The following is a 24,168-nucleotide window of genomic DNA, read 5'->3' on the forward strand; positions in this document are numbered from 1 at the left end:
AGTCTGGTCTCAAAGGACACACTTTTGCACCTCTTCACAAAATGTCTTAAGTGGAGAACTGGTTATAGAATGATTCTGGGAAGGATCTCCAGGCTGTAACAGTCAAAGAAGAAAGAATGGTACCTGTTGCGAACAGTTTCAAACATTTAAAGCAAAGTAGTGTTTATTTCTTCTAGGTTAGAAAATTACAGCATACAGAGAGAAACCTAATAAATTTTCATATCCCATTTTTATTAACATGGTTAAATTCTCTCTGATTAGCACTGAACAGAATTTACCTCAACAGCACAAAATATTACAATTCCCCTCAAGCCTTGTCTTCAAAGATCTTTTAATCCTATTTAGTGATCTTGCTGTTCTAAGGCTGTGGCCTACTTGGAATTTCTTCTTTGCCTGCCCCTGTGATGTGAACATGCCATGGTATATTCAAGCTACAAAATTGCCATCAATAACATAATACAATAATACATTTGGTCCTGCACACCCATGTACTCTAACCAAACATCATTTAAGCTACACTAGTCAAGAGTCTGTGGAAGCATCCAAGTACATTTTAGTTTCCTCCTATCTCTTGCAAGAGATAAAGACAAGTAAAGACAGTACCCAGAACTCTTATTTACTGATTAATTACTTCAAATGTATTTATTTGCATTCTTTTTTTATGCTGGGCCATGTTCTCAAGAAGTATTCAGTGCTATTTACAAAAGCCCTACCAGTCACATTCCCTACTTGTGGTGCCAGAGCCATCAGCCTCAGAGTGAGGGATCTCTGCAAGGGACACAGCAATGCAACCAAGGATTAAATGTTAAAAAGATTTCTCTAATGGTTTCTAAAATAGTAGTGGAAGGCAGAAGATCTCATCAGAGATAATATATGGCACTTACAGTAAGAAGGCATTTACATTCCTTATGTAACATAATAGGAAATAATTTGTGGTGAGAAGGAAACACAGCACTATGCACATCCCATCCTTGGTAACCTCAGCTGCACCCTAGATGTGTGGATCAGGATTCTCCATCTCAGAGACTGCAAACTGGCTTAATTCCAGCAAGTGTTATAAGAATTACAGAATTCAAAGAAAGCTTCCTCATCTGAATGGTAACTGACCAATAAATAACTGAAGAAGGGTGAAAGCAAAGCATTTGTTACAATTTTAATGAACACCTACTTTGATCAAAATACCGTAAGAACTCAGTGCCTTCCAGACAGCTTGGAGTGAATCAGGACCTGAATATCTATGTGTGTATGCAGTATTGTAATACACTGCTATGGGCATTCAAAGGTCTAGTCCTGCTTTAAAAACTTTGTTTTTGCACACATATGTTTTGCAGATGTAATACCAATAAGATGATACATGGACAGTGTCCTAAAACTGACATGACATAATAACAAAAAATAACAAAATAACCAAAATTTTTTAAAACTAACATAAAAGAATGGACCTCTGAAAATGTACTTATCAATTTTACAGGAAGTGCATCAAAATTCATGTCACACTAAGCCAAAAAGTGTGATGCAAATACCTGTATAACTGGTAGTTATGAGCAGCATACAAGTTTTTCAGTGTTGCTGTCCCGGGTTATTTGATGGTTGTCTGCTACTCTACAGCCTGGCAGGGGATAGCTCCACTGTAACCAGTAAAATAACAGTTTGCAGCCAATTAAAAAAAAAAAAAAAAAAAAAAAATCTATCTGACTCCCAACTGTGATTAGAACGTCAGTTACAGCTGCTGCCTTGTTATAACACCCCCACACTTCCCAGCTCACAAGGACACGTCCAATGAGAGAATGGCCTGCATTCATTGTGTAATTATCAACCTCACACACCTTGGAAACAGAGAAAGCTCCAACATGTGTATGACTAAAAACACCACCGTGAGATTATGGGCTGGAACAATAAAACTATTTCTGACTGTACTTAATAGACTATTCTAATGGGAAAATAATGGGAATATAAAACCTTTTCTTTATCTTGACTTTTTATAGAAAGATTTATCACTGGAAAATTGTATGATTCAGATAAGATGAAAAAAACAAAAAGGAGTCAAATGCTGGAAGAGGAGGGCCAAGAACTTGCTCGTGAGTTGGCAGGCTGCCGAAAGCACCTCTGTTGGGGAATATGCAACTTTAATCTTTATTATGGAATGATCACAAATGGACTGTTTCAGAATACCATCTGTTCTCACTGAAGCATTGGATCAGCAGGCTGCATGCTTCAGTCTGTCCTTCACCTTGTATCTGGGTTTCCAGCAAAGCTCCCATTTTGGAAAGGGAGGGCTTTTGAAAAGAACCCTTTTGGAAAGACTGGCATAGTATCTAATTTGAATTTAATTTATTTTTATTTTTATTTTTGCAGTGTCTCCATTTTAACTTTCCACATTTCTCTGAGGTAAGCTCCAAATAGAATACTCATTGAAAGAAAGCACTTACTTCTGATTTCTATTTTCCCTTTGTGAAAATCTAAGTGTTTTTACCAGCTGTAGTGTCCAAATAAGCTCTTATCAGTCTAACATTCCACCCAGCACTCATTCTGGAATATCATACCAGTTAAATGTCTGTATCTCTGCATCTACAGGGCATGTTTATGAGCAGATCTGAATTTACTACTAATTCCAAACGTTAATATCTAAAACATGGCAAAGAAATTACTGTTAAAAATGATATGTAAAGGGACTTAGTTCAGCACTAACCATTCCTGTGTAGAGGGCACTCTGCTGCACAGCTGGCTAAGCCACTGCAAAGCCATTAGCCCATCAGCAATTAATCACTGATCCTGTTCCACATCTGGCTAAAGATGCAATATTGCAACTGAACGTGCCCCCAGGCTTTGAGCGCTCCCAGGACAGGGCAAACAGAGGAAAAAGGAACAAATCTTTTTGACTAAAATAAAGATTCAGAAAATCTTTGAAGGATTAAAAAATGGAAGAAAGGAGAAAAAAATTATCTACAAAGTGACATGTAACAAAGGCATTTAAGAAATGCAGAGGATGTGAAGTTTAGCACAGGGTGGCTAAGGTGTCATTTTCTCCTCTGAACACACCCAGGGGGTGTAAGGTGTGTGAGTACTGTGACGAAGCCTGACCAGAGGGGGGATGTGTTTGTCTGTAAGGCCCAAACTCAATAAAGACAGAGAGAGGCCTCTTGAATTCAATCTTTGGATAAACATAGTTTAACTGCATGTCTTGCAAGTCCTAGCCAGCAGCTCTTTCAAATATTTAGAATTTCAGATTTTATAAATAATAACTTTACCTCAGTCTGTACTAACTTTGGTACTACTTTACCAGTAGAAGCAAAACAACAGAAAATGAGACATGCTGCTGCTATGTGCAACCCTTAAGCACTGGATACCCAAACGTTTCTAAAGAGTATTCAAGGAAACTCAGCATTACCAAAGTATTCCCCATTTAGCTCCACAAGCTACAATGCAGAGAGCAACACAGGGGATTTGGGAAGAAGCACCTTCTGAAAATCACTGCTAAATTATCACCCCAGATGCAGGAAGTTTTTAGAAAAAGGGCTTAACCCACAGCAGGTTTGTGAGAAGCCTGGTGATGTCCAGCACATGTTCCATTTTCACCCCTTTTGCTGCACTTTACACAGTTGGAAAACATCCCTGTGGTGTTAAGGTCTAGTCCTGCCAACTTCGAGCCACACGTACATGAAGAAAGCTATTGCTCTGGAGAATGATACCAATTAAAACTGTCAGCTGATAAATCCTCTTACCTCGTTTAAGAAACTGGATCTGGCTGTGCAAACTGACAGGCAGTTTTCTGAGAAACTTTCGTACTGGAGGGAGGAGAAGAAAAAAGAACCTAAAAAATAAACATGCGGGGCATCAAGGTATTTTTGCATGTAATTTTCTGTGTCTGACAAATGAAGAAAACAAAATTATGAGTTACTTCTGAAAATCTTAGCTAAGTTCTCATATCCTACGGGGGCCTTCCTGGCACACACAGGAAGCATGGCCAAATGGGGGGAAGTTTTCTTCAAAAATTGTAATGCCTGTAAAAAATACAAACTTAGTTTTGCTCCCTCTAAAGTGAACGTGTCTTCTGTCTTTTTTGGTTTTTTGTTTTTTTTTTTAGTAGAATAAGCCTTGTATTTTGCCATGAAAAAAAAAATTGTGACAGTTTTACATAAAACATGTACTTCAGAAAAATTAAGGTGTGAAGATTCTCTGTTATGTTTCCATTTTTGAAATTTTATTGAATATTCAAGGATTGCTAGTCTATCAACAGGCAGAAAAAATGACATTTTTACTGTTTTGTAGTGATGAAAAAAAGACTTTTCTGTTCCCTCTCCTTCTTCTTCTCCTGTCACCTTCCCTCCAAATCAACATCAAAATAAAGGAAATCGGAAATTATTGACTCGGTTGATAAGCAAAATTACAGCCTTCCTTCACATTTCTTAAATGCAAAAATCTTTAGAAAGATCATTCTCTACAGAATCACATTTTTTTTACCCTTTTTTTTCCCTTGGTACCTCACCATCTAGAGTTCACCTGTGTTACCACAAAATATTGTTGAATGCATACTTACTGCTGAATGTAATCAACATCTTCTGACAACATTTCTACCATTTTCTCTAACTCAGATTGGAGTGTTCATTAAGACAAACTTCAGAAGAAATTAAAAGCGTGCTAACGAAATCCTAATTTGTCAAGGTGAAAAGAAGTGACTGTAGTCTCTTACTAATGTGATTACGAAGGATCGTGTTCCATGTATGTTTTTTCCCCAAAGAGAACTTTTAAGCAGAGTCTTGTTTAAAGCCGGAAATATTTCTTGTCTGAAGCTGTCCTTGTGCAATGCACTCAATGACAAAGAGAAGGCAGCCTGGGAGAGAGGTGAAAGTATTAAGCACAGGGAGTGAAAAAAATTTCAATACATTTAAAAAAAAAGGTTTAATTTATAATACACATTAAAGGATGCAAATCAAGCAATAATTCAGATCCAACTAATTATTTTGTTTTTAAATTAAAAGGAACATGTAAGTCATGTTCTCATTAGTACACCACTTACAGTTCATCTTAATTTAGTACATGGACTGCATGATTAGAGAAAAGAATCTTGTCTTTATTGGTGTAAATGGCCACGTTTCTGTGGCGTTAGTCAGTCAGGGTTATGCCTCACTTCAGTGATTTACATAACATCAGGCTGAATTTTTTTCCTTCATTGCCATAGCAATTCACCTGTTAGAGGCTCTGCAGTTTGAGGGAAGGCAGCTACTCAAAAGTCCACTCAGTTCCCAAGGAGCTCAGTGATGGTGCTTCACCTCTGAAACGCCCATCAGATGGAGCATGGCACGGTGCTTCCTGCCAGCACAGACACGCAGGGACTTCCCAAGGGCTGCACAAGCACAGTGTGAGCAGCGCCCTGCAGGGCAGCAGGTCTGAGCCGCCGCGGGCACTGACCTCACCGGAGCTCGCACAAAACCGCCTGCGCTCAAAGCATCCTTTTGGAACGCTGCTTTCAACTACAAACTCGCCCCTGTGCCTCCAACACTGGATGGAGTGGCATCGCACTGCCTCGTTTTCTGGGTGAAACTACAGTAAGGCAGCTGAGCCTTATATGAATTAAAAAAGTCTCATGAGATTATCAGATTCGAGGCAAACAGTAAAGGAGAGCCCAGCTGCGGTGAAGGCAGTCCCTCCCCCGAGCGGGCACCCAGCACAGGCACTGCCACCCTGCAGCGAGAGAACCTGAGCTGTGCTCCACAAAACGGAACCTGGAGCAGTTTGCAGTGATGATATGTTCAGACTTTTAGAAACTGTGGTGGGAGTAAAAGCCAACTGCTGACAAACTAACATGATATGGGGTGAACTAGGATGAGAAGCCAAGTGATGATTTAAACAACAGGTTTTCTAATGAAGTGTCATACAAGTGCCCTAGAGCACAGAAAGGAATCTGCTTTGTGTGCAGAAAGAGCCAAAATCCAGTGCCTTGCTGTAAGAGGCAGCATTTATGTCTACACTTAGGAGAAGAACATTGTTGCATTTGACAATTTTTTTTTAAGGTCTTGCTATTATTAAAAAGGATAAATGAATAAAATAAAGCTTTCTGAAATTAGATGATACTAGATTATTTTTTTATCTAGATTAATTCCGTTATCCCTTCATGGCACAGCTGCACAAATTGTTGTAGTGGCAGAGAGCAAGAGGCTGATATGGATGGCCAGCTTGGAAAACACAGGAGAGGACAGCTTTTTTCCATATCAATGCTGAATGTGTGACCTAAGTTATCCTGCAATTAAAAACATTAAGTCTTTTTATTCTGGTGCAACATATCTGAAATCAGCCACAGGTAATGCTGATTATCCTTGAATTCCTCCTGCATTACGCTTATGGAAGCTAATTAAATTAACTGTTTACTGTGCTCATGATCATTACAACTTACTGTGCTCTGTATCTAAAAAACAAAAAGAGTCATTTTCCTTTGGAAACACACCTCATCAGCTGCACAGGTGATCTTTAGAATACAGGAATTGTTGGCAGATTGCTGACTATGGTTTTCTAAATCAGCTGTATAATTTAGAACTCCAGGAACTCCAGTGCCATTAAATTAATCCCCTGGGTCGCTACTGTAAACACACACTCCCTTCTCACTGATCTATGCTTCTGAACCTCCATCCCATAAGAGAAGGATGCTTTTCAGCACTATATAATGCCATGCATGGCCATAATATCAAACCCAAATCCAAAGTTTGTTAAATATGCTTCATTAAAAATTATTCAAACGCTTCTTTATTCCACTTAATCACTGCATTGTTCATCTCAAAGGATGAATACAACTTCCCAGCTCATACTAGGCTGGAAGAACACTGGACAAGCTTCTAAGGAGTTAGCTGGGGAGTAAACTTTCTTTTTCCATCAGCAATATTAATAAGGAAAAAAAAAATCCTGCAATGCTGGCCTCTATTTACATCTCAGGCCTTTTTCTTAGCTGTGATGTTGGAGAAAACCAGAAAATCCGTGGTGAGTGTTTGAATGTGAATTGGAATTAAGAAGTGAAAACCAGATAATTAGTTATTATTCTCACTATATGTCTCCATGGCAAATCTAAGCAACACAAAATAAGTAGAATTATGACTCTAAGCAATACAATGGGTCAGGAATTGCCAGAAATGTCTTATGTCCCAGTTTACTTCCTTGCTTATGGATCCTTCAATTCTGCAGGTGAAAGATTCCTAGGTCCCTGTAAATTGCACTTATTCTAAGTAGTGCACATTGCTCAGTGTCCACACAGGTACATTTTTGCCTGCATTCCTTGCTCCAGCTGCTGCTGACTGCCCCACCCCAGCAACAGAGGCAAACCACTCTGTAAAACCTGCAGCTTGCCAAAACTTGTTTGCAGGTGACCCACAAATATCTGCTTCCCAAAAAGACTTAGCAGAACATTCCTTGATCAATAAATACTTACAATGTAATTTTTAAAAAGACTGTAAACCGGTAAAATAGAAGGAAAAGTGCTGAATTTTCCCTTCTTTCCTGATGGTTTCCAGGGAGCCCAGAACAGAGTACTGAGTGCTGAACACAAAACCTTCTGGATGATGCTGGAATTGCTTTCTGCACATGGGCTCTGGTCTCTGTCACAGGAATATCAATGGCAAGATAAATTGTTCTAACCAGCTGAAATAATCTAAGTTTTAATCAACAGTGCTGAAGGACAGTTAGAGGGTTTGCTTATCCTCTACACAGTTTCGGGCAGTTTGGAAACAAGTGCTTAATAATAAAGAATTCATTTCTTTAAAACTGTCATGCAAGAGAGATTCACAGAGTCTTATTACTTGAACTTACAGGCAGCACTATTGCTGAAGTAAAACACTTTACTCAGCCCCATGGAGTTACAGATAAGGACAGATGCTGAAAACTCATAATGGGAAGCTTTTCCTACCCTGTTTTGAATCACATAAAATACCTGCTGCTGCAAAAGAGCTCTCAAGACATCTCAACTTGTCTGCTTTGCTTACCCACTGACACAGCAGATCCTACTGGTTTCCATCAGGACTGGACAGTGCCTCCTGTCACAAGACAGCAGTGGCTCTGGTTGATTATAAATGAATGGTGCTGATCAGCTCTGAAGGAAGTTTCATTAATCCTGTCCATACCAGAGGAAAGTTTAATTCTTTTTGAAAAGTGTTTTCTAACACAGCTGAACTGTGTTAGCAAAACAAATTAGCTTGAGCTGGGCACTTCACTAACTGCTTTCAGAGGCACATTCTCTTCCCACTGAAGTAAAAACCAAAATTCTACTGCATTCCAGGGATCAAGGTTTAACTCTAAATGTTTCCAACAGTGTTGTCAAGGAGAAGCATCCAAGAAATGCTTCTCTCCACAATGCCTGCCCTGACACCTAAAGAGCCAATGCTCCTCTGGATGTATTGGCTGGGCAGCTGCCAGTGCATCACAAGTGCATAAACTCAGTCTCAAAGTTAATTTGTAGCATAAATCAAGATCATTTGTATACAACAACAGCAGCAAAGCAGAGATTCAAACCTCAGAATAGAAGTGGCTTTGTATTTCTCTGTCACTGAGCTGGAGTTTACAGATGGTGAGAAAAAAGGGAATTTTGAGAGCAAAAGGTTTTGTACCATATTAAGTAATTAGGTAATCAGCTTAGTCCTTACATTTCCTTGCCACAATAGTCCTATTTCCAGTGCAGGTGTTGCTGGAATGTCCCTAGAATGACCCAAAAGGGTCAGAGGAATGAACACAGGACAATTCTCAATAAGTCCTTTTCTTTTAAACTGACCATCAATTCGAGTGCAGTGACATTCCAGAAACATCGATTATTGCTACCTGATTTTCAGTGATATATATCTATAAGGAATATATAATTCAGGGATAAGACTGAGAGCTATTAGTGAGCCATTACATTTTCCATAATTCAAGAAACATGTCTTTCTTTATTCCCCAAACCTGTTCTGTTTCAAGTACAAGGGCAAAGTACTGGTGCCAAGGATTTACAGAGTGTATTTGACACAACGAGCAACTAGCAAAAGATGGGGGTCCTGTTTTGTGTGTGCACCTGTCAAAGGACACTTACCCCATTGCAAGGTGAAGTTCTTTCAAATCCAAGCATTGTATTTACTGAAGCATAGAACAAATGTGTGAAGCAGTATGCTGGTCTTTCTGGGATGATTCAGAAAATGGATTTCCATTGATTGGCCGTAAATAAGTGTTTCTGGTAAGCATCCACAAAATCATCAAAAGGCACAAATCCATAGAAAATTTTGTAACTGACAAAAGGCTAACACTCAGAATCTAGACTCTAAAATAAATAACAAATCTCCTTTTGGCGGGGCTAAGATTTCAGTCTAAAGACTGATTTGAAGATCATGTCTATTCAGTGAGATGAAAGGTTATGCAAGGAGAAAAAAAAAGATGAAAAGAAAGAATGGGACACCACCTAAAATCTTTAAGGCCATCTGTGATTTCACAGTACCATGAAGAGGAATGCAAATATCCTTCCTGAATAAAGAATAAAGACAGTTAAATCACAACTCAAAGCCTTGTAAGTTATTCCTATTTTAGCTTGAACTCTTTGTGCAGGGGGATGAAAGAAAAACTCAGGTAACTCATTCTCTTCATGTTGTGGATTCACATTTTCCTAGTCCAGGCAGAGCTCAAACATGAGGTCCCCAATATTGTGAAAAGTAGAGTTTTCTCACAGTAAAAAAGACATAGTTAACAGAAAGCAGGAACTGTCATTACACAATCTTGACTGGTTTGTTTTCCAATCCAAGTTCTGGAAATAAAAGACATAATGATTTTTTTTTCAGAATTTGACCATAAATAACTTCAGAATATTTGTAAATCAACTGTCTGTGGAGAACATGGCTTAAAACAAAGCTTTTGGAAAAGCATTGATCTGTTCTACTTGAAAGGGTAATAGAAAACAGAAAGAATAGAAAACAGCGTTAATGACTGGTCCAGAACTAGGAGGATCCCATTGAATAAGGCATATTTATGAATGTATGTACACAATATAAATAAACCCAGACACATGTATATAGAACTTATATATAATTACATAAGTATATATACTCCTAGAGGAGCCACCACTGACTCTTTCTGTAATGACACTCAGTCCTCTCACACTGCTTGTACCAGTATTACAAAACATTCAGAATTCATGCTAGGACAAAAAAATAGGGTTTAAAAATGAAACTTCCCATTAAGTCATTTGGACAAAACCTTCTAACAATTTTATACAGCAGTGGGCAACAAAACCTAGACTGGCTCACACCACTCAAGAGAACTGGACCAAATTTTACTGTATTTGGTAAATGCTGAACTTCAGTGCAGACTTAACAATTCATTTGGTTAGACAATATCATTAAAAACTAAAATAACACAGTTGAAACCCTGTGAGAATACTGCATGCATTTAAATGCAAAATAAAAATGCATGTACTACTCCATTCAGATTCACAGGAGTGACAAATTGTCCTAACAAATCATTATTTCAATTCAAAATATGTAAAGCTGAACCTGTGATAAGGAAATAGGTATTTTTTAGCTGTGAGAAATGCCCAGCTACATGTCTAGCTTCAGTAAACTTTTAACACTCTTCTGCATCTCAATGAGGGATATAGATTACCAGATTTTCATTTGCCAGTTTACTGCAAAGCAGACATATGATTCAATCTTTAGAAGGTGGCTCACTTTAAAATCTAATCTCACATTCATATAGAAACTCCTAATGAGCCCTCTAGGAGTAAACAAATTAGTCTCCAGGATGTATTATGCATTAATTAATCAGACTAATAGTATTATGAAATGTGTAATAAATGAAAATTAGTTCCAAGTATAGTACTTGCATTGAAGAATGAACATAGAAGAATTACAACATAATAGAAGTTTTCTCAAATTTCTACCAGTTCCACCTAAAGCAACTATACCTCATTAATGACATATTTCTTGCCCATTTAAACTGTTTTGGTGAGACAAATTACAATATTGCATGTTATTTTATTTTTGACTGCCATGGTAAATTCATTTTTTGAAAAATCACTGTTGGTAATCACGGTGAGATACCTAACCTTGCACTGACCCAACTATAACAGCTCACATACAGCATATAAAGTCACTTCAGTCCAGGAGGGTTGAAACAAGGGAGCACCACTTACTGCAGTTCTTACTCAGAAGAGCTTATTTGGCCCTGAGCAAAAATTGTGAAAGTGCACTTATTCCCAAATAAAAGGTACACAGCACTGAAAGACCTGGAGTTTCTGATAGAAACAGGGAGCTGGGGAAGTCTGGATACTTAATAGAGAGATGCACTGTATTTGTTCCTCTGTTTTCCCCCTTGAATGTGAATGATCTAACTTTTTAAAAGATATTGGAAGAGATCCCACAGGAGAGATAAGATCATTAAACAGATATATTGCTTACACTTGCAACTATTTCCTATTTCCATTGAAGTGCTGCCACCATCCCTTCCTCACGATGATGCTAATGCCTGACCCCCGAGCCTGCAAGGGCCACACCGTGTCAGGCAGTATCCAAGTCCAATCCATACTTGGCTGAGCATGGCACCCAGACCACATAGCCAAGAACAGAGCAGTGTACAGGGACATAGAGCAGTTTTACTAATGGGAACATGCTGGGGGAAAAGCCAGGAAGCACTAAACCCTGCATACTAAACCAGACACATTACGTTTATGTGTTTTTGTGTCAGACAGAATCTCACTCGAATGAACGTGGTGGAAAATCCAGAGTAGAGGTAATGTGAATCTCTAAGACAACAGGCTCCACTATAGGCATCAGGTAACTATTTTAAATTGTCATTGGTCCCTTTTGCAATACTTCTGCTGGTTTCAGTTTTAACCACCTCTTAAGAATCTCAACCAGCATTTTCTTTCTTTCAGAGCATGAGCTAATGCCAGTAGGAGACTGGATCAAGGGAAACAAGTGCTCCAATCACTGATTTTGTCCAGAACGCTCTACATGTAAGTCCCTGTAACTACCCGCCCACCCCAGATACCTCACTTCAATAGAACTTGCTCATAGCTATGCCTAAATCTGGCTTACCATTACAAATCAAAAAATAAATGAATAAAAGGCCAGCTCCTGTTCTAAGCCACTTCAAAATTATCGCTGGCTGCAGAAAGGGATAATTTGAAGCAAAACCCTTAGCTGTGGTTTTGTTTTCAGAATAACTTGGGAGTAATACACAGACTGGCTTTCTTACCTCAGCCTCCTGAGGTGCTTTCAATATCAAGCTCAGTCAGTATTTTCCCTGCAGGCAGCAGAGCTCCAGCTGAATTCAGGTTGCCTACAACCATCACCTCTGTTCATAGCATAGTGTAATAAGCCTTTAGGATATGTTTGTCCAGCTACAGCCTTTCCTAAGGATAGGAGAGATGTGCAAGCCGGAGTCCCAGGATCTTTTCATATGTGCCATATTTTCTCAAATACAAAACGAAATCAGTTTTTCCCCAGGATTTTCTTCCAGACTTAGTTCCCAGCAGTGTTCCAGCATTAAAAACAACTGAAGTGAACCACATCGCCACCTTGACAGAGCAGAGGTGAAGCACCACTGTCCTTCCCCATTTTCCCCCCTGCATACCATCACACAACCACAGTGGGATACAGAAGGAGCATCATGTGTTCACTTTCAAAAAAGTAATGTGGCCTCTAAGTTGCTACAGCTGGCAATATGCATGGGCAGTATTCAGCAACAAGATTTAACACTTTTTTTTTTTTTTTGAGCCAGAGCTCAACCCAAAGTTCTGGAAACAGCTTTAGTATTCCAGCGTTGCATAGTCAACGTATAAGCTTAAGTTAAGCTTTAGGGAACAAAACCCTATTAACTTAAATTGTATCTCCTATTGACTTCAGAGGGATGTACATCTGTGGAAGAGAGAACTCTTAGTACAGACTGAAAGAAGCAGAATAACTCTTGCATTAAATCATCCTGTTATTTTAAGAAAAGGTTAATTTGTAAAACAAATTGAGCTTCATTAGGGACTAATTGACTGGAAAATTTTCTTTTAAAATGTCTTCTAATTATACAGGTAAAAAAAATCTTTTCAAAGCACTTTTATAATTAAAAATCATCCTTGATAAATTTCTTTTAACTTTTATTCAAGAAAGAAACAGTACAGGAAGGTTTAGCCACGAGATAAGCATCACAGTCCACACCAGTGCAATAGATGCAACAGGATGAATAAATCAGAAAGACAATGTCTATGGCTGCTGGGAACAATCTAGAAAGAAATCATACGCAAGTTTGAACCATCAAAGGAAAACATGAGATTTTCTGCTGGAGTGATTCAGCAGAGTTCTCTTTTCACAACTGTAAAATGAACAGCAAAGACAAGACTTATCTCACTAGGAGATATCCTCCCCCAAAAGGTGTGTTAAGACTTCTCCTCTTCACCATGTTGCTTGAAATACAATAGCAGGTGTCATTCACAAGAACAGTTGTTTTTGTGTTTTTCTTTATCCCTGCCATAGTAGTGTGAAGAAAACCTTTGGATAAACACAGAGAAAACTTTCCAGTGTAAGTTTAGGGTAAGAAAATTGCGGTTTTAAGTAAAATGACATGTTGCTTTACTAATTTTATTTCTTTAACTTTTGCATACGTCACAAACAGTTGGGGGGGGGGGGTGGATACTGTGAGAAATTTGTTTTCTTTGAACTTGACTCGAAGCTACTGCAAATCAAGGGTGATTCCAAAATGGTTAGGGAAGAATGAGGTGTTCCCAGCATCAGGGAGTACATATCTACAAACTGAGCACCAGAACATCCCAACATCCAGGTTCTGGGTTTCCGAGCCTGGTTCTCAGAGTATCAAAAAGTGCTCTTAAAGTTGCTTAATGGAGAACCTGACAATAAAATCTATGGAAGCATCACAAAGAACAGGCTAAGACAAAGATCAGGACCAAGGGAATTGTTTCCAACTGTCATGCTGCATTAAAAGAAAGATTTCTCATAGCAGAATACTTCAGGGAACATTTGAACATCAATGGCATTTGGGAGCATTACTGTAAGACTTGATTTTTGGTCTTTATGCATGTATCATAATGAATGCTTTATTCAAAGGAACACTAATACAAGGGGACATTGGTTTGCAGAACTAGAAGGGTATAAACTCACAGAAAAAACCCCTGGTTATTAGCAAAGATGGACACAGTAACAGACTGTTACCTAAATAAAAGGTAAAATTCTATGAACTGAGAAATGTCTCTGTGTGAAAGACAGCTAAAACTAGTATAGCTGGACTTAAAAGATATCTGGAATTCAATCAAGTGGCCTATAACAAGCAGAATGCTCCAAAAGGCTAGAAGGCATTTAAAATTATGCTAATTGAGCTGCTGGGAAAGCCTTTGTCCGTGAAAGAATGGCCTCAGGTTAGGATAATCAGGAATGGTATAAATTAACCCCTGATACAGAAACCTGGTAGTCTTGGAAGATGACTAACCCAGAGGCAAAGCAACTCATCCAAGAGACTGCACGTTTTTGTCAGACTCTATTCACAGTGTAACAAAGGATTATATAAATGAGGAATAAAAGAAGTTTATTTGAAGAGTAAAATAATAGCAGATGATCAGAGGCCTTTTAAATTTGAAAGGAAAATTCTGTTTGCAGCCTCTCATGCTCAGGGACTACACTAGCTTTACCACCTGCTTGAAAAGGATGTATTAATATAGAGTAGAATATCCCAGAGCTGTACTCTCAGAAACTCCAGAACTTCAAGAAACAGGATAGGTTAATTTCAATATATTATATCCGTTTTATATATTGCCAGCAGAGGCCTGAAATAATGAAGAAATTGATTCAGAGTCAGAAAAATAAGACACAGAACTAACATTTTATCCCTCTGTAACATAATCTTCCTTTATTTACACCCCAAGAATTACATGCATCCTTTTTCCCAGGACACTGCATGGCAGCTGAGATTCCGCTAATTATACATTGCAATTCCCAAATATTGGACTGTTGCTAATATACTCACCTGTCTTGGTGAGATAGGTCATGGGCTACAGATATGGCCATCTGACCAAGTTTCAGAATTTTCTATCTATTTCATTTTCTACTACAGATATGTCTGAAAGCTGGCTGATATTCAACTTCATTTTAAAAAGGTAGTATTTTAAGTGCATGACTTTTTATTGGAACTGGTGAAAAGAACTTAGAAAAATTATTGTGATGTCAATGAACACATTTCAGTACTGTAAAGGCAGAGTCCCCTTTCTCATTTCTTCTGTACAAATATAATTTCTAAATGATTAAATAGAAACTCAGCTTGTTGAGCCAACAGTTCCACCGAAATGAAAGGAATGGGTTTGTCAGAAGCTCTTGTATGGAAAGTTCTCTGAATAGCATTTGTTCCCTTCTGATCCTCTCTGCAACTTCCTGCTTGGCATTTTGCACCACACTTCAAACACAGAACGAGACTCACCATAATGAAACCTGTTGAACTTCTGTGTTAATCTCTAAGTTTTCACCTTCTTTATCCACAGATTCTCCACATGACAGATGGACAGCTGCCAAATAGACATACTTTTTTTGAACTTGCATTTAGCTTCCTTCCCTTAAGTGAGCACAAGGTGGTTACGCACTCTCAGGGATTGAGGCAATGATAACTATTCCCAACACAAAACAGGAAGATGTTATAAATCAACTGCACAAGACTTATTTTTAGTAAATAGAAAATGATGAAGCTAAATTTGCCTAGATAAGTAGTGATTATGTAGGATGTAAGTTCTTTTTTGATGCATACATGCAAGCTTCATTAATATTAATGAACCACATATGCCTTGAGAAGATGGAATCATTGTTCACTGAATGAAATGCTCTACCTAGTCCTCAAATATAAAGATACAAAGACAGTAATCACTTATTAGCTCATTGCATATAGGCTGTGGGTGGAAATAAAGCACTCTGATGGAATGCCCTGATTGTAATCTCCCAAAACAATGTCCCTTGCAACCATTTCAAAGCAGTTAAAATCTTACTGGCATATTCCAAGTACCTACTGCTGTCAGGGCTTGCTGTCACTAAGAAACCAATGAAGTGATTTGCATTTGGAGTGTGATTGTAAAGCAGCAACATAATACACTGTGATTAGGAGACTGAGTGAACCACTTCGAAAAAGAAGAAGGAGCCCAGGATTAAAACTTAATATGAGTTACATGTTGGTTTCAGTTTTTCTACTACAAACGCTACTGCTCCAAAAAGGCTGCAAGTCTACTAATACATCTCCAGTTCAATAATACACAGCTAAGCTGATGGGAATCTAAACCCTCTGCTGAACTCGACAGATCTACACTGATTTCCATTACGGACAATCTGGATCAAGATTCACAATTACTATGTATTGTAAGTAAAGCAACATGGAAGTTACTACTTCTTGACTGTAGGATTCAGCTTTGGAAAAAATTATTTAGTTTTTGGTGCTGATAAGAACCATATCCACCAAATATCTGAGCCAGAGCCCGAGGCTGAAATACCAGTCTGACACCTCCTATGTCAGTGTGTTCTTGTCTGTGTGTTCACAGCCCCCTGTCCCTCCCTCCTCTCCACAGTGAATCCCTACTTGCAAATAGTTTCACACTAAAGACATCACTGGAAAGTGGTGCAGGACCCCAGATTGCAAAGCAGTGCTCCCCAAGGACCAAAATTCAAGTGCTTCATTGTGTTTTCAGGCTTTCATATGTATACGTATAAACTGTATAAACTGAAGGGTAGTCTTTGCCCTTGAGTTCTCATACTCCAGAATATGGCTAAATTCTAAATCTCCTCTGTAAAGACAGGATTATGCACATATATAAATTAAATGCTTTTTCCCTGACCACTTTTGCTATTTCAAATGTTAGCCAGAAACAAAGATTAGGAAATGCTAAGAGCATTCACTAGAATGGGTGCCCTTCTCTCTCAGCAGCATTTCCCAAAGATTAAGAAATGTTCCTTTACCAATATGGCAAGAACAGTAGTTTGGGATAATGCACTGCTTTTCAATCTCAGCTTTATTTTGAAGAAACTGATAGGTAATTTATAAACATTATGACTGCTCAGAAAATAACCAAAATAGTCACAAGTTACCTGTGTAACCAATACCTGTTTGTGTTTTTAAAGAAGCCACATGAGTCAGGAGATGTGAATTCCCCACTGGGAACAGTAGGTGCTAGTTCACATGACAATGATGTAATGATACCCTGTGGGAACAGTAATAAGACATTTCTTTTGGGAAAGTCAACAGAAGACATTTCCACCCCTCTGTTTTTCAACAACTTTTTCTCACAACTAGGCCAATTTGTTGTCTTCAGCTATCTGAGGGGCTGTTTTCGAAACAGCATAACAGAAATTTACAAAGAAAACATTGAAAAAGACAGAAGAAATAAAAGGTAGTGAACTGGACTTAATGAAAGACAGCAACAACAAAGCTTTATATATGCTGGGGGACAAGGGGGAGTCATCTGGTTCCAGTGATGACAACTGCAGAATTCCTTCTGACTGCACATATACATTCTTTTCTGTTTGGTCTTTCATTTTGTTTGTTTTTGTTGTGGTTTAACCTCCGCTGGCAACAAAGTACCCCAGCCAAAACCAGCGCAGCTTTTTAAACAGATCTGAAAAACAGTTCTTTTTCAGCTTTGTTCATATATTGGAGCTGAGGCTTGGGGAGCTGATGATGGAATGTGGTGATATTTACCTTGTAATGCCACTCACGGTACTACTTTATAACAAGATGATTCCGTGGAGATGTGGGAGAGATTTAAATAACATTATACTGTATTTGCCAAACCATATTGCTAAATCCTAATTCTATAGGACTTACTAAATCACTCATTGCTGCAGTAACTGCCACGAAAAATACAACCACATTCATTACATCTGGTTGTTGAAGTGTTTCGGATTTTGTTGGGTTTTATTGGTTTTTTTTTAGCTAAACATCTGATGTTTTATCCACATGCAACATTGCAGGTGTTGAAAGCTTGGACTGGTCAGACTGGATCAGAAGAACAACCCATGAGGCCAATTTGCTATTTGCTTCCATGATGTGGAAATTCTTGCATTACTCTTCTCTATTTACTATGACATTATTAGAATTTTCTGGTAGTCTGGAAGTTAGGGAATACGTAAATGCTTATTTAGTGACAAGCACAATCCCACTTTGTGTACTCCAGGAGAAGGGAAGGTGACATAATTTTTTTGGAACTGTCAGAGCATTACTACACATCAGCTTCTAACTAAACCAGAAAGGTATATTTCAGAAACACATGGGCTAAAGCTTTTTGTCTTTATTCCTTGACTAGCATTGGGTAGCTCTACATCTCAGGCCAACTACCTACCACCACTCTTCAGAAAGTCCTACAAGTTGTAGTATCAGTGTTGATGAAAAATGTAATTGCATCTTGTTGGGGTCCCTCCCCCGCCGTGTAGCCCTGGGAGAGGGGCCCTGAGGGCACAGACACGGGGTTTCCCTGCCCCTGCTCAGCCTCGTTCCCATTGGTTGGTTTGTGTTCCCTGCGCGGGCAGAAGGACCCTTGGTCCGGTGACTGGAACAGTTCCTCGGCAGAGCCCCGGCCATGCGGCTGGAGAAATAAACATCTCTCTGAAACAGCTATCAAGAATCTGTCTGTCCATATATATTTCCTTTCCACGGGACTCCTGGTTTGATATATGCATGTTACAGGATCCCCACTGCAACATAATGGTGGAGAATTGTGAGCAGAACGATCCCCGATCCCTAAGCGACTGATTTGTGTGAGTAAACCCTGGAAACTTTGGATTCCTCTTCCTGGTTTTGCTTTGCTATTCCATATCTAAACTATGGAGGAACGGTGGGAAGACTCTTGGCTCTCAGAGCTGCATATGGACATTTATCTTAAACTTAAAATGATTCTTGAACAACGATTTGTAAATTTTAGCTTGATTCAAGCTCAAAAAGAACTGAAACACTTCCTGGCATGGTTGTTTAAGAACTTTTTCTATGTTTCTTGGGATTTAATTCTTACCAAGGGCTTTTGGAAAACCATTTGGACACAGTTAATACTGGAGTCAAAATATATGCCGATGGAAGAATATTTTCGTGAATATTATTTAGTTACCGAGACTGTTGAGCAATGTCAGCTGTGTCTTGGCGAAGGGAAGCCTGGCGCAGGGACCGTGCGGCCCAGGCCACTTGCGCCGAGTGCTCTGCGAGCAGCAGCGAGGCAGTTCCTGCACGTGGGCGGAGCCACGCGAGCCGCAGTGTCGGTGGCGGAGCGAGGCACGGCGGGAGCGGCGGGACCCGGCGGTGCCCGCACGGCCGCGTGCAGCGCGTGGTGGAGCGAGCCCCGTGAACGCCCGACCGAGAGGGGCGGCGCGCGGGCGGCGGCTGGCGGCGGTGGCGGTGGAGCGGAGCCGCGCCCGGCCGAGACGCGCGCTGGAGCAGGGTGCAGGGGGGTCATCGCTCGGGGGCCCGGCTGAGACGTGGGTGCAGCGCCCGGCAGCGGCAGCGAAGCTGCGACCAGAGGAGGCGACGCACGGAGAACTGAGCGGCGCGGCCCGGCCCGGCCCGCGCAGCCCCGAACGCGACCCCGGGAAGAACGCGCAGGCACCAGCAGCCCCAACAATTCCAACACGGGAGCGACCGAAAGAGAGAGCAAAGACGCAGCGAGACAGAAAACAGCAGCCACTCGGAAAAAGGAAAAGATCATAGTAGCTAAGATCTTAGGGATAGCAAAATTATGGTTTTATAACAAGGTGTGACAACCAGCAAGACATATTCGTGCATAGAACTGCTATTAAAAAGAATAACCCTGAAAAATGCATCCCAAGCTTGGGAGATGGAGAGGTGGTGGAATTCAAAATTACACAAGGTAGAAAAGGGTTACAAGCATCGCAGGTCACTGGGCCTGATGGTGCTCCTGTAAAAGGCAGTATATATGCAAAAAATCGTAGTCATGTTAGACAATATCTCCATTGTAAGTCCCCCCTACAGTCTCCCTTTCCTAATCCCACCTTTCCCTTTTACCCTATGTCCTATTACCCCCAGTGTATTCCCAATCTGTTTTTTCATCCATGGTTTCCCTCACAAAACCATGCTTTTGCCAATTGTTTCCCCAAAAATCCCTTTCCAATGCCGAGTGGTGAATGAAAAGGGGGAGGGAAGAAGTTAAACCCTCTCCTGCCTCAGTTTCCCCACAAAGCATGCTCACAGAGTTCTGTCTCCCTTCTGTCAGCCCTAAGATGTTCCACAGAATCTGTTTAGACATTTAAAGACTCAGGAGGGTGGCTTGTTTTGTTTTGAAACTGTTCTTGTTATGTTTATCCAGTTGTTTTCATTCTCCTTTTATTAAAATAAAACGGGTGAGGTGTTGGGGTCCCTCCCCTGCCGTGTAGCCCTGGGAGAGGGGCCCTGAGGGCACAGACACGGGGTTTCCCTGCCCCTGCTCAGCCTCGTTCCCATTGGTTGGTTTGTGTTCCCTGCGCGGGCAGAAGGACCCTTGGTCCCGTGACTGGAACAGTTCCTCGGCAGAGCCCCAGCCATGTGGGTGGAGAAATAAACATCTCTGAAACAGCTATCAAGAATCTGTCTGTCCATATATATTTCCTTTCCACGGGACTCCTGGTTTGATATATGTATGTTGCAGGATCCCCACTGCAACAGCATCTGATTTTAAAAATGTAATTTCTTACTGTATATCTATAAGATGTTGAATCCCACAACTGAAGAACAGAAATTATTTTGTGACCAAAGCAATACCCCAGAATCAACAATTCAGTATATAAGTATTTTATGTCAATACAATGCAGTAACAATTTAAAAAAAAAACAGTGCAAACATGGCATTAGTTGGGGATTTAAGATGAAGGTCTTCACCACACACAAAGGGCTTGAGTTTAAGGTCCAAACTACAAGATGAATTAGGGAATTATTTTCCCTAAATAAAGTGCTGGAAATTCCATGCGAGAAATAATAGCTAAAAAATCCATGTAACTTTTAAAACTTTTTAGTAAATAGCAAACAAGAAGAAATATTCAGGAAAAAAACCCAAAAAACAAACAAAAAAAACCCACAACCAAAAAAACCAAACCAAACCAAACCAAACCAAACTATCCCCCATTGGCAAGCCACAGTGTAACGCTCTAGATGGGTACTTTTTCTGCCCTTTAAAAAGATAGAAGATATTGTCCAAATTGTTATGGGCAGTGGAGAGCTGAAAAATCTGGTATAAATTTTTAGAAAAGAAACTGTAACTCAGAAAAGAAAAACAAAAAAACCATCAAAGAATATATCTAGGTTTCAATTGTTTTATACATGCAGGGAAGAACCGTATGTACATATATAACTATCCTCAAATATATAAAAAGAAAAATAACAATAATGGTGGAAGAGATTCTGATTAAAATTGACTTTTAAATTAAAATTCAGTGTTCTTTGAGATGTAAAGGTGTATCAAATGGGCATCAAAATTTCAACACTATTCTTTCAAATGTAAATTCTTTTAGAGGAGTGTTATTGTTATTCAACTTCCAGGAGAAATGAAATACAAAGTTCCTACAATGATACATTTTAAGGAGAGGAAAGTATTTCACTTGAGTTTGTTTTATGACTTTCCCACACAAAAGTAAAACCACAGATAAATAAAATATCAACGTGAGATTTTAAAAAATAGTTCAGTTTCACAATTCAACAGAGAATAAGCCCATTGCTCAGAAAGACAAAGGACAGAAATGAGGGAATCACCACTTTAAAAACTGCTGGTAAATCCAAATTAGTCTGTAGTATTCTTTTATGTGCCCTTCCTTTTATTCTATAAATCCCCATTAAAAGACAGGTAGCACCATCACTTGTAGTTTAGATGGCAGCTCCCTAAAGTGAGATGGAAAAGGGGAGAAGCTTTTTGCTGTTTTGACACGAAATGTAGCAACTCTTATCTAAGTCTGGAAGTTTCCAGCTCAGTTCTTAGTGTGTTTCCAAATGGCACTTCAGTGCTTCAGCAACTTGTCCTGACAGCACAGACAATCTCCTGAAGGACTCATTTGTCCAACTCCTCCCTTTCCACCAGTTTTATGGAAATTATGCTTCCAGAATTTAAAAGTACACTGACAGCCACACTGACTACTTCTATATCCCTTTATATGATTCATTCTTGCCTCTTTTTCATAATCTCCTAATACCAACCTGTAGTGGTTTGGTCCAAAATACTCATTACTGTTTATCTGCTGTGAGATAAGAGTTAGGAGAAATGCAAAACAGGCACCAAACTTGAAAGAATATAAAGAAGTTTATTAACAGACCTAAAAGAAGAAGGAAAAAAAATTATACCACCTTCAGAACTCTCCTCCTCCCCCCACCTTCCTCCCTTCTCCCACTGACATTGTAAAAAGACAACCCTTAAGATGTTCAGTCTGTTTACCACTTCTATAATAACCTTGTTCAGTCCATTTAGAAAGAGAAGTCTCTTCTTGCTCATGCTATGAAAACATTATCACAACGAGACAGCCGCCCACTTCCAAATATCGTTCAGTCCATTCAGGAAGAGGAGTCTCTCTGCCTGCGTGTGAGTCCTTTCCCCCGACTTGCAGCTTTTCCCGCAACTGCTTTCGAGGGTCCACTCTTGAAGTTTTTTGGGGTACAATTTTAAGGTTGAGCCGTTCAGAAACAAAAACAGAGGCCCTTCTCCTTCCCTGGGAGCAAAGGGTCTTCATCATCTTCATCTTTAGGACTATCTCTGGGAGCATCTCTAGGAGCTGAGGTTTTCTCCTTTCCCATTTGGAGCAAAAGTCCTCATCTGGTTCATCTCTACGGACTGAGGTTTTCTCCTTTCCCGTTTGGAGCAAAAGTCCTCATCTGGTTCATCTCTCCCTGTCCAAACTTCTCATGAAATTACAGCTGCGTCAGCATCTGCCTATCTCAGCGCAGGTGCTTTTGCTCACGAGTTGAACACTCCACCCCCCATATCTTCATGAAATTACAACAGGATACTCTGATATATCATAGCTTCACAAGAGAATTTCAGCTTTAAGCATCTCCTCTCTCTCTTCCCTCAGGTTTTCAGCTCTTCATAGCAATAAAAGGGTTACTCTCACCTCGGCCTTGCAGCTTTGCAGCTGGAATGTTGTATTTTTCTTATCGCAGTGGAGAGGGGGGAGAGCCGAGCCGCTCCGGCTGCCCACGGCAAGGCAGTGGGGGGGGGTTCCATGGCTGGAACAGGTCCATGGCTTCATGATGGCCGTGGCCCGGCCCGGCCTGGCCCAAGCAGGGCCTGGCCGGGCCCGCTGGCCCCCACACGGGGCCCGCAGCCACCTGTCCCAGCACCAGAAACGAGAGAGAGCTTGGAGGGGGAGTTTGCCTATTCTTAAATGTGGATCACAGAGGTGATCACAACTTTAAGTGGCTTAGAGAATTGTCCATATTCAAACTGGCCAGCTGATAGGTTCTGTCAGGTCCCAGAGGAAACTGTAAGCACCCCTTAGCAAGGACGTCCCTTCCGGGACTACGCTTGCTAACCTATGACACAACCACAGTCTACTATTTTCCATTCAGAAAAATTCCATTCAGGAAAAGAAAAGCAATAGTGCCCTGCTCTATTTTGTGCTCCTGCTAGGTTTGGGACTGCTCATCATGGAATACAGTGGGCTTGTGCATGGACAAGGTTCTCAGGATACTGACCCCAGAAAAGTTGCAGTAGAGATCGACAACAGTATGAGCTGCTTGAATCCCTTTTTACTATAGAAACCACTGGCCTGGAAGAATCTGTACCCTAAACATGAAAGTAACAACCCAATCCTTCCCACTGCATTTCCGTTTCAAAGGAAAGAATTCCTGTAAATACAGATTGCTTGGAACCCTTCACATCACCTTGTCACTCCTCTTTTCAGCTCCTTTCAAAGCCCCAATGACTTTAAATACACAGAAACTCCCTCCCAGTAACTACTGACTAGTTTGGAAGTAGAAGTGATTACAGATATTCTCACAGAATGTTGAAGAAATAGATCATTGAGGTTTCTTGATTGAAAAAGCCTTTGTTCTTTCAAATTGATAGACTTCTTGAAAACATATCAATTATGAGGAAATTTCACTGAAAGGAAGTATCAGACTGGAACATTCTGCCCTCAGATCATGGATGATCCAGTAGAATTTTTCAGGTCCCTTCCAGGCCTGTGCACTCCTTGTGGTCATTCTGATCAGAAGAAAATATTTTCCTTCTGGTTCATGTCTAATGAGACAG

Source organism: Corvus kubaryi, unplaced genomic scaffold, assembly GCF_017639235.1.
Source record: "Corvus kubaryi isolate FWS band 111438036 unplaced genomic scaffold, C.kubaryi_AGA036_p1.0 37270, whole genome shotgun sequence".
Taxonomy (NCBI): Eukaryota; Metazoa; Chordata; class Aves; order Passeriformes; family Corvidae; genus Corvus; species Corvus kubaryi.